We start from the raw sequence: 11,783 nt of genomic DNA on the forward strand, positions 1-11,783 counted from the left end.
ATCAAGTTTTTCATACACTACCAGATTTATAAGATACCTGAATGTGATATCATTCACCACAAGAGAATATGTCTCCATATAATCAATGTTAGGTCTTTGCGAAAATTCTTGTGCCACAAGTCGCGCTTTAAATCTAACGACTTCATTTTTATCATTTCGTGTTTGCACAAAAACCCATTTGTACCTCACTGCTTTATACCTTCGGGTGTTCGAACTATAGGTCCAAAGACTTCATGTTTTTCAAGTGAAGTTAATTCTGATAGCATCATTTTGGCCAATCGTTTATCTGTCTATATTCATCGACAAATTTTGGTTCAAGATTCACATCTTGTTGTATTATTTCAACAGCAACATTATAAGCAAAAACGTTACCAACAACAATATTATTTTGGTTCCATCTTTTTTCCATTAAGACATAACTTATTGAGATCTCTTCATTCTTACTATTTTCAAGTACCTGGACCTCCTCTGAAGTCTTATCATTTGTTATGTCTCGGGGCTCTTCTTGATCCACTACCTCCGTATTATGATCATCTGCTCTTTTATCTTTAGAACTGATTGGTCTACCAGGTTTCAAGCGCGGTTTAGACTAGTTTGCTTTAATTGATTGTCCTTCTGGAATATCAACTCGAATTGGAGCACTAGCAGCTGAAATATATGACTTAGTCACCCTTGGTAGGTCAGTGAATACATCTAGCAGTTGATTTGTAATAATTTGCAAATGAATTATCTTTTGAACCTCTTGTTCACATTAATTTGTTCAAGGATCTAAATGAGATAGTGATAATGCATTCCAATCTATCTCATTTTTCAGTTGCTTATTTTCTCTCCTTAATGTTGAGTATACTGATTCATCAAAAGGGCAATTAAAAAATCTTGTCGTAAATAAATCTCCAGTCATAGGCTCCGGATATTTTATAATAGAAAGAGATTCATACCCAACATATATCCCCAACCTTTTTTAGGAACCCATATTTATGCGTTGTGGTGGAGCAATTGGAATATATATCGAACAACCAAAGAATCTAAGATGCGAAATATTTGGCTCCTGACCAAAAGCCAATTGTAATGGGGAGACTTTATGATAACTTATGGGCGTTATCCGCACAAGTGTTGCTGCATGCAAAATAGCATGACCCCATACTAAAGTGGGAAATTTTGTTCTTATAAGCATTGGTCTAACAATTAATTGGAGGTATTTATCAATGATTCCACTTGACCATTTTGAGTATGAACATGAGTAACCAGATACTCAATTATTATCCTAGTTGATATATAACAATCATTAAAGGCCTGGGATGTAAAATAACTAGCATTATCAAGACGAATTTTCTTAATTGCATTATCTGAAAATTATGCTCTTAGCTTTATTATTTGAACCAACAATCTCGCAAATGCTATATTGCGAGTTGATAATAAGCACACATGTGACCATCTTGTAGAGACATCTACCAAAATCATATAATATCTGAATGGTCTACATGGACGGTGAATGGACCCATATATATCACCCTATATACGTTCTAGAAATACAGGAGATTCCATCATAACTTTAATCGTTAATGGTCTAATAATTAATTTGCCTTGAGAACATGCAACACAAGAGAATTCCTTAAATTGAAGAATCTTCTGGTTCTTCATTGAATGTCCATGTGAATTCTCAATTATTTTACGCATCATAGTAGAACCAGGATGGCCCAACTGGTCATGCCGAATAATAAAATTATCTTGATTGGTAAATTTCTCGTTTATTACGGCATGTGTTCTAATCCTGCTAATACTTGTGTAATGTAAGCCGGAGGAAAGAGTAGGTAATATTTCAAGCACATATTTTTTATCAGATTTTATTGTAGTAATATGAAGATATTCAATCTTTTTCATCATTTGTAGTCTCAATATGGTATCCATTTTGGCGAATATTTTTAAAACTTAATAAGTTTTTTTGAGATTTACTATAATATAGTGCTTCATCAATAGCCAAATTTGTTCCTCTTGGAAGTTATAAATTGGCTCTTCCAGAACCTTCAGTTAATTTTGTACTACTAGATATTGTATTAACATTGACTTCTTTCATTACCAAATAAGAGCAATATTTCTTATCTCTTAAAATAGTGTGTGTTGTAGCACTATTCAGAAGACATATATCGTCTTTATTAATTTTGAGTCCAATTGAAGACTGGAATTTTTTTATATTTTTCATAAAAAAAAAGCAAAAAGTACATCATAAGAAATATGAAAGACTAACAGAAAAAAGAACATTAAGAAATATATTAGGAATGTAGAAACTAGCAACACGTGATGCATTAGTAAATACACTCAAAAAAAATAAACTAGTTGCAAACATAAAATGAAAAATAACAACTTTTAGTATAGCCTCATTCCCCAAGATGATTAGTTCTTCAGACAATATCCTCAAAGAAGTCTGCAGCTTCTAAATGAGTAATATTTGCAAGGCCTCCAAACTCATCATCTTTATATGCAAGATGTGCCTTAGAATCATATTTGTTTGAGAGACTTGCTTCATCATCATTATTTTGAAAGGTCAAATGTGCCTCCACATTATTTTCTTTCTTTCTGAGGGATGCTTGATAAAGTTTGACAAAATGATTTGGCGTACGACAAATACGTGGCCAATGATCTTTCATGCCACATTAGTGACACATATTAATTTTACCTTTTGAAGGATTAATTTGAGAAATCTTATTGTTCTTATGTTTATTTCTTTCCCTGCCACATCCACGTCTACGACCATGTCCACGACCACGGTAATTTTTTTTTCTTTTTTCAAACTTATCATATGATGCTACAACATTCACTTCTCGGAATGGAGTTAATCAACTGGAATGTGCTTCATGATTTTTCATTATTAGAGTATTATTTTGTCTGCCACAAGTAGACATGTGATTAACTCAGAATATTTCTTAAAACCCTTCTCACGGTATTGCTGTTGTAGCACTACATTTGAAGCGTGAAAAATAAAAAATATATTTTTCAATAAGTCCTCATCTGTGATAGTGTCTTCACATAATTTTAACAAAGAACTTACTTTGAAAATAGCAGAATTATACTCACTTACGGTTTCAAAATCTTGCAATCTTAAATGTATCCACTCGTATCGAGCTTTTGGTAATACCGTAAGTTTTAAGTGGTCATATCGGTCCTTCAAGTTATTGCATAATTCAAGTGGATCTTTTACGGATAAATATTCAGTTTTTAACCCTTCGTGTAGATGATGACGAAGGAAAATCATGCCCTTCGCTTTATCCTGATTTGATGCTTCATTTCCTTGTATAATAGTATTACTGAGACGTTTAGCATCAAGGTAAATTTCACCATCAAGGACCTATGATAAATAGTTCTTCCAGGTGATGTCAAGTGACACAAATTCAAGTTTTGATAAATTTAATATAGTGAAAACAATCATAAAAGATAAATAAGTTAGAAAAATAATTATGTTAATAAACAATTAATGAAACAAAACGATTAAGGAAAAATAAAAATAAAAATAGAGCTATATCATGTAAACAACCTACTATTTCATTTTATTCTGGCCGTAAGGTGGAAACAGCATACTGTTTCATTTCACTTTATAGTATTGATATGTGTGTGTGTTATAGGATTGAACGTGACTAACATTATTTATATGTTCCAATCCAATAAATATAAAGTAATTAAACCAATGTAAAATTATTACTTGTTACTTCATTTCTCATAGTTCTTCAAAATGCCTTAAAGATATGTTTTAATCGAGGAAGTCCATAAATATTATAAGTAGTTTTATTAGAGGGTAGCTAGTATGATGACTTTAAGGCCATCTAAGAGTTGAGCACTGAAGGAAATAGTTATGTTATCACTGTAATGTACTTAAATTATTTGAGATGCCCAAGCGCATAGGTAATCTGCAAACAATAAGCATATGATATGTACTGCCATAAACAAAATGAATATAATGATATATGACTCAACTTAGCGGGGATAAGGATAAAATCAGAGGTTCGTGCTGATAATAGGCTATGAAATAAAAATAATTTAATAAAATATAAATAAGAAACAAAGATAGAAAGAAGGAGTATTTCACTTCTTTTTGGTGTCTTTCCACTACCATTTACATACCCTTTTATAGGCATAAAAAGTGAAGCCTATTCTAGTAAAATAATGTAAGGGATGGACATAAAGTATGAAAATCCATCCACAAACTAATCATACATGGACTTCATCCACATACTATTTACAGCACTTCTTTTAATTTTTCCAAGAAAAAAGTTTACTGAAAATTGAACCTTACACTTGTTATATGAGAAACTCAAACCAATACTATTAGGGTTCGTTTGAACTCAACACCTTCTAATACTGCTAGCACACCCCCTTGTATCTCAAGTCTCAACTAGTTTTTTGTCTTTGGTTCCGACTGTGGAAACAGGCAGGGATGGCAATCTTCCTTGATGTTACTGTTGATCCACTCTAAGTAGCTCCCTTTATGTAATAAGTTTTTGTTTGAATGAAATCTAGTAGTTTATTACAACAAAAAAAAGGTTCGTTTGGTTGGGAAACAAGTTATTTTAGGATTATTCAAACCTTTCTATAAGGATAAAAATAACACAACAATTTCGAGATAATTAATCCAGAGATTAGTTACACCGTGATTTTATCCCAACCAAACGTGTGATAAATTCATCTCAAATCTTATCCTGAGATTTATTATCCCTCATTCCTCATACCAAACGAGCCATTAGGGTAATTTAGTTATGGAAAAGTTATGCGATTCACCACATATATACACTGTATATATCATTCATACCTCTATTTTTAAAAAGTTACCATTTATAGCTATATTTGAATTTTTTAGTCAATGCACATGTAGTACTGAAACAATAGATCAATTGTTTTGAACTGAAATAAGAGAGCAACAAGCTCTCGTAATTCAATTGATTAGAGCGGACGCTTAGCAAGCGGAGGTCTTGAGTTCAATTCTCAATGAGAGCATTCTATATTTCTGTATTTCGCCTTGGTTGTATTCGCTGCACAAAAAGATACAGTCGATACAAGTTGTATCATTTGTATAATTGAGCATTTGTATCATTCTAATAGTTGTGCGAAGGAATAGTAACTTAGGTTTTAAACTATAGAGTTTTATGAAATTTTCTCTTTAATTATTGGTATAAGAATATTAATTTCAGATACAATTTAAAATTATATTTATTGCATGTTTAGTTATTTATCCCACAATTGAACCAAACAACCTCTTAGGTTATAAGTCTTGGCGATTGTAAGCTGAATCGGATCTTGAAAGAATAAAAAATAAAGTATTAAGTGAGAATTGATCCATGTTCCTCTAGGTAAATAACTTAGCATTCAATCAAGTGCAGCATTTAGCCTCTTTGGAGTACCGATGCTAGCCGATAATATTAGATCAATTCTAGAAAATATATACATAAAATACCTAATTTGGCGGAAAGACCTTGGGTTCATGTGCCCTATATATTGGGCTATAAATCCGCCCCTCATTGTGAGGTGTGTTTACTTAGCTTTCTTTGATTGATTGTATAGGGATAATTAATCCCGGCATAAAATCTCGAATGAGGCAAGCCCCTTCATCTCCCATGTATATAGTTCATTCGATGTAGTATGAATTATTGATCATACACTTACGAGTTATAATAATCATCATCATACTATATTATAAGTGTGAAACTCCAAAGTTGAAATTGAATTACCAAAATGACCATCAAAACTTGAAAGACTATTTTACCCTTCTTTTACATACTATAATTCCTATACTAATTATGTACCAAAAAGTAAAATTCACATTCTAATAAATAATAAATATTTATAGAAGTAAATTAAATTATTCTTTCAAAACTGATGCAAACTTCTTTTCATTTCTCCCAAAGCGTGAATAATTTGAGAAAGTGATCAATTCTTTATCATAAATAACATCTACCATGATAGTATTGTTGGGTCTCCACAGTTACCGATCATTATTATGCTCTTTAAAACTAATAAAATCTTTACAAATACTCAAGTAATTTGAAATTGTGGGCAAATGAAGAGAATGTTGCTATAATATTCATGTTCTGTTTTTTTGGCAATTCTTAGAAGGCTACTAGAAAAGCATTTTATCCTTTTTCTCATTGTTTCGTTTTTCCTCATTTACTTACAGTTTATCTTATTTGATTTTTTTTTGTCTAAACACATTACACAATTTAAGGAGGAAGATAAAAAGACTTTTGTTTCCAAAACTTTTCATGTTCCAAAAACTATTAATTTTATTGAAACTCTTTAATTTTCTCATATAAATGAAGGATCATGGTAGTCTTAGCTGCAAACGTTATTAGGACATTGAATAATATTAGACAAATTGTAGGGGAAGGTAAAGCCTTGAGCCTGGATCCTACCTTCGAAAATGGGGTTTCAAAATCGTAAACCTGAAAATTTCATTTAATTTATTTAAGCAATCGGTTGTGGAGCCTTAATTTGCTTCTATTATTTATTCCTTCTGTTTTGCAGGTTGCAGAGTTTCTTCTTCTGTTTGCTTCCTTCTTCCTTCTTCCTTTTTGCCCTTCAATTTATGAATCATTTCATTTGATTATTGTTTGTTCCCTAACTTCTGTTATTGTTTGTTCCCTTCTTCTTTTTTTCTGTAGGATTTAACTGGCTGGCCATACAATTCTATGTTAATAATTTGTAAATATGACCATGCATGTTTACAAAGTCCTTAATTTATTGACGTAGACTTAGTTTTCATACGTTAGCGATTGTCACGGTCATGTCCTTTTCTGTTGAGCTAGAAGCAGAAATGGATTGTTGCATCCAGGTATTTTGTTTCAATTAGTTTTAAACTAAAGGTAGTTGATACACATTTACTTGTCTGGTACAATTTTCCAATTGTGATTGTTGCTATTTTCAATCTTATCCTGATAGTTTCATTTTGCTCTTGTTGGTTAATGTTGTAATTGACTTGCATTGCACATATTTTACTGATGTGGGAGAAGGGGTATCGGAAATTGAGTGTTTGGTGTAAAATGTTTGGGCGTGCAATTCTATTAAAGTTATTTAGATTATATGAAAAGTGAGAATTTTGTGGATTCTTAATTTTGTATGATCTTCTATTCTTTCGCATTGTTCTTTAATATGGAACAATTCCTATCTCATTATTTTTCTTTTCTCTCATTTATTTCCTTTGGTTGGTTTAGCTATAAAATTTGGTGTCTTTAAGATTTGTACTACAATATAGCTAAAACTAAAAAAGATTACTTTCTCATAGTGTTAATTTTTTACGAAATAGTAATACATAAAGCAATCAACAACTGACATACAAAAAATGAAACATAAGAATTCTACGATGCCATATTCACTCCATTAATTAATTGCATTTGATTCTTTTTAAAAGTTATGATTACGATTTATTATTTGTAATGGGGATATCATGGAGTTTCGAATTCCACAAATATAACTCCATAACAATGGCTATTTTTTAATTATAAAGGTTGAAAAGTAACTATTTTTGAATTTTGCTTCAATATATTGCAATGTATATATCTTAATATGAGCTTTAGGCTTCATGACGACTGATAGCTGATTTGTAAGATTAAAAGAAGAAGAAAAAACTTTAGATTATATACTCTTTAGCTGTCTTTCTCTTTCTTTGAATTAGTGTCTGTCTATCTCGTCATGGAAAACACCGAGAATGTTATCTATAAGAAAATATTAGGTGTAAAATGATCATATTACATATTTGCACCTTATAACACAAAAAATTAGCTCATTTAACATTATGCATATCTAGCTAATTTTAATTGTACAAGTAGAGTTCAATAATTAAGTCATTTAAATAGGAGCCTTCAAAATATTATGTTACTTATTATACACATGTTTTATTATTAGCTATACTATTTTAAAAATGTCTGTATTATTGCCATGGAACACACGTGCATCGCAAGTGTGAAGACTTTTAGTTAAAATTATTTTACTAAAATATTCTTGAAAAAGTGAATGACAATATTACCCTCTTAATTTACCCGTTGAATCCCATTAAAATATCCCATTACTCCTTTTTCTCCCTCCTGTTCTTCCCACGAAATGTGAGAAAAAATTGCTCATAAATTAGGACTTTAATTACTTTACCTTCTACTTAAATGTATGAAACTTCATTTTGTGTGTTAGTAATTAAATTTTCTATTTAATTAGGGTCCTATTAAATGGGGGTATCATGGCTGCCTTGAACATAGGAATTGAAAATCTCCTAGATTAACTTAAGCTACATAGTGGTGTGAGAAAACTTTTGGGTTTCTCTGTCATCATCCTTTCTCCATCTGCTCCAATTAATGGACATCTATTATCACAATAATTTGCTAATTAATTATTGTATATATTGAAGAATATTACCAATCTATAAGCTTATATAAGAGTTATAAATCAGCAGTATGCGTATAACCATCACCATTAGAAAAAAAACAACACAGAAAAGTTACGTTGCAGATTTATAGGTAAGTCTATTTTTCTTCTTCGTAATTAGTTCTTATGAGTATTCATGAAACTGTATACTCTTGGTTATTCAAATTCTTAGGAAGCAACACTTAGCTGTTATTAATCAATAAATAATTAGAAAATTAAGTTCTTCTACTGAGATTAAAATGAGAAAAAGAATGAGGAATTAAGAATGAGGACGTACGTTTTGCTTTTGAGGTATAGTATAGTTGGAACTACTTTGGGCTATATATGTAAGACTACTTTCTTTCTTTCCAAATATTTGTTGCCTATGACAATCGATATTGGAACTACTAATAAATTGTTTTATTTCTTATGAAGTACAATAATATCAAACTCCTAACATCTTATGATGTACTATATTTCATAATACAATTATATTTATACAATTTAACGATTTTGTTTTTGTCGAATTCAAAGATGAAAGGTCTAATAAATTTTTAACGAGACGAAGAGTACATGTCGTATAATTATGATTTATATACATCAATTAAATATTTCAGCAACTATCTCTATCACGAACAATTGCTACTTCTGTATAGGTATACACTATAAAATTGACATTGATCTACTAGCTATCCTACGGCTTTTAAAAAGAAAGCAAAAACTTTAAATCGTGAAACATTTGCAACCATAACCGATATTTGAATTATATATTGTTACATTTAAAAACAAGAATTATGCACTTGATATATTATAGAAATTGCATAATTGAAGTCGTTCGAATATTGCTTTTAAATTACAGTTGATAACAATATTTCAGTATGAGAGCTTGTATTTTTTAGTTTAAACTTTTGTGCAACTAATCGCACACTTATTATAATATTTTTAAAATATTTGTACCAATTAGCATGGAATTGCCTGAGAACTAGTAGTTTGAAAAGTGTGTGATCATTAAGTGAAAGATGCTAGCCAAATAATTAGAGATGTCCAATTATTGAAACTTCGTTTGATTTTCATAGGCGAATCAAAAGCTAAGTAGTGGAATTCTAAAGTAGTACTGAAGTTTAAGCTTGTGTTTTTCATTCTTCTTTGCCTTGTTCATTCCACCTTATTTGTTGGACGGAGGATACGAATTTAATAACTTTGGTTTTCCGAGTTAACTAAAAATTTCAATGGCAGATACTAATTTTCTGAGAACACATCAATATTATTTTTATAAAAAAGAAAAACACAGAGGGATAGAAGATGGCGTGGAAATAGCCCTTTGTTATGGGAGCTAGTTATTATGAGTATGTAGCATAGATGACAAACACTGTCTAACTGCAACACTGATTAATAGTTTTACCAAAAACTAACAAATAGCTAGAGAATGTGTTTGTGTGTTAAATGGATCTGTCATTGCCAGATTGCCTTGTCTTACAGTTTAACTATCTTTAGGGGATTAATGAAATCATTTAAGTTGTCTTACTGTCACTTTTGTTTCATCATTCTGTCCCCACTCCTCCAAACAAAACAATTTTTCTTTTGTTTTTCACCTGGTATTTGGTGGTATTCCATATCTGTTTTGGAACTGCGATCTCAAGGATTATTTTTGTTTTGATAAGAGGGAAACCCGCCGCCGCTACACTTGATGCGCACTGAGTAAACCTTCCATGTGTAATAGTCTGCAAACTACACAGGGGAGGTAAAACGCACTAGACAAGCCATGTGCGACAGACTCAACCCAGAAGGCATTGAGGGGGATTCGATCCCTGGTCATCCGAATGGGTAACCGCCCTCCAAACCTATTGGGCAACCCCGAAGGGTTTTACCACGCAAGGAATATTAAAAAGAGTGTTCGAATACCAGATATCTAATTAAACTTGAATAAATCATATCCGTTCTACTATAATTTTTGGTTATTTTTCCAAAACAGTTTAAATATTACAGAATTAACGAGGTTGAGCTTTACAGGTTGGCAAATTGGTTGGTGCTGTCTCCAAAAGAGTCAGGCTTAAGCATCAATGAACACAAATGACTTCAATTCTTATCACAAATATAAGCAAGAAAACCTGGATTCTAACATTCAAAATAAAAAATTCCAACTAACGGATGATATTTATCTAATGACAGTGTAAAATCAAGTTATTTAAAAAATTAACTTTTTAAATAATTTTTATATCTCATATGAGAAATAGATAACCTGCTTTAATTGGTTAATTAAACTATATCAGACTTATTTTCTCCGACGTTTGGTGCGCGAACTAAATTATCCCTAGATTATAGTCCTGGGATTATAATCCCTGGACTAATTTATTCCACCTGGGAGGTGGGTAAAATAATCCTAATTTTTATGGGATAAGGTGAGATAAGGTAGGATATCCGGGATTAAGTCTAAGATTATATTTATAAATTATTTGGTTGACGGTATAAATTGATCATGGGATAAATTTATACAGTTTCCCAAACACATTATAAATTTAATCCCACATTGTATCCCACATTATCTTGCCAAACGACCCCTTATAGGAACTGAAACCAATGTAATGTAATGCCAGCAAATTAACTTCTTGAAAACAGCCTATACCTAGCAGATACTAAGAGTGTGTTTGGTATAACAATTTTCCTATGTTAGGTTGGCTTAGTTGTTTTGGAAAATATTTTCCTCCTAAACTCATTTTCCCTATCAAGAAAAAGGGAAAATATTTTCCAAAACTCTTTTTTAACCTTCCCCACCCCCATCCCTAACCCACCCACCCCACCCCACTACACTCACCCATCCTCCCCCAACTCTGCCCTACCCCACCCTAAATAGAAATATTATTAAGAATACTTTCTTTTCATGTGTAGATAGAGTACTTTCTTTTTTCATTTCAACAAAATGAGTATTTTTTTCATAGCATAAAAAAGTGTTTTGTTTCATTTTAACAAAAAAGTACTTTATTTTCATGATGTAGAAAAAATATTTTCTTTCATTTCAACAAAATAATGTAGTAAAAAGTATCTTCTTTCATTTCAACAAAAACAATACTTTATTTTCATGATGTTGAAAAAGTATTTTCTTTCATTTCAACAAAATGATGTAGTAAAAAATATCTTTTTTCATTTCAACAAAAATATATTTTTTGCTTATGATGTAGAAAAGATATTTTCTTTCATTTCAACAAAATACTGCAATAAAAAGTATCGTCTTTCATTTCGACAAAAAAACACTTTCGTTTTATGATGTAGAAAATATATATTTTTTCATTTCAATAAAATGAGTATTTTTTTTTCATGATGTAAAAAAGTATTTTCTTTCATTTAAACAAAATGAGTATTTTCTTTTCATGATGTAGAAAAAATATTTTCTTTCGTTTCAACAAAATAATGTA

The sequence above is a fragment of the Nicotiana tabacum genome, chromosome 17 (genome assembly GCF_000715075.1).
Source record: "Nicotiana tabacum cultivar K326 chromosome 17, ASM71507v2, whole genome shotgun sequence".
In the NCBI taxonomy this organism is placed as follows: domain Eukaryota; kingdom Viridiplantae; phylum Streptophyta; class Magnoliopsida; order Solanales; family Solanaceae; genus Nicotiana; species Nicotiana tabacum.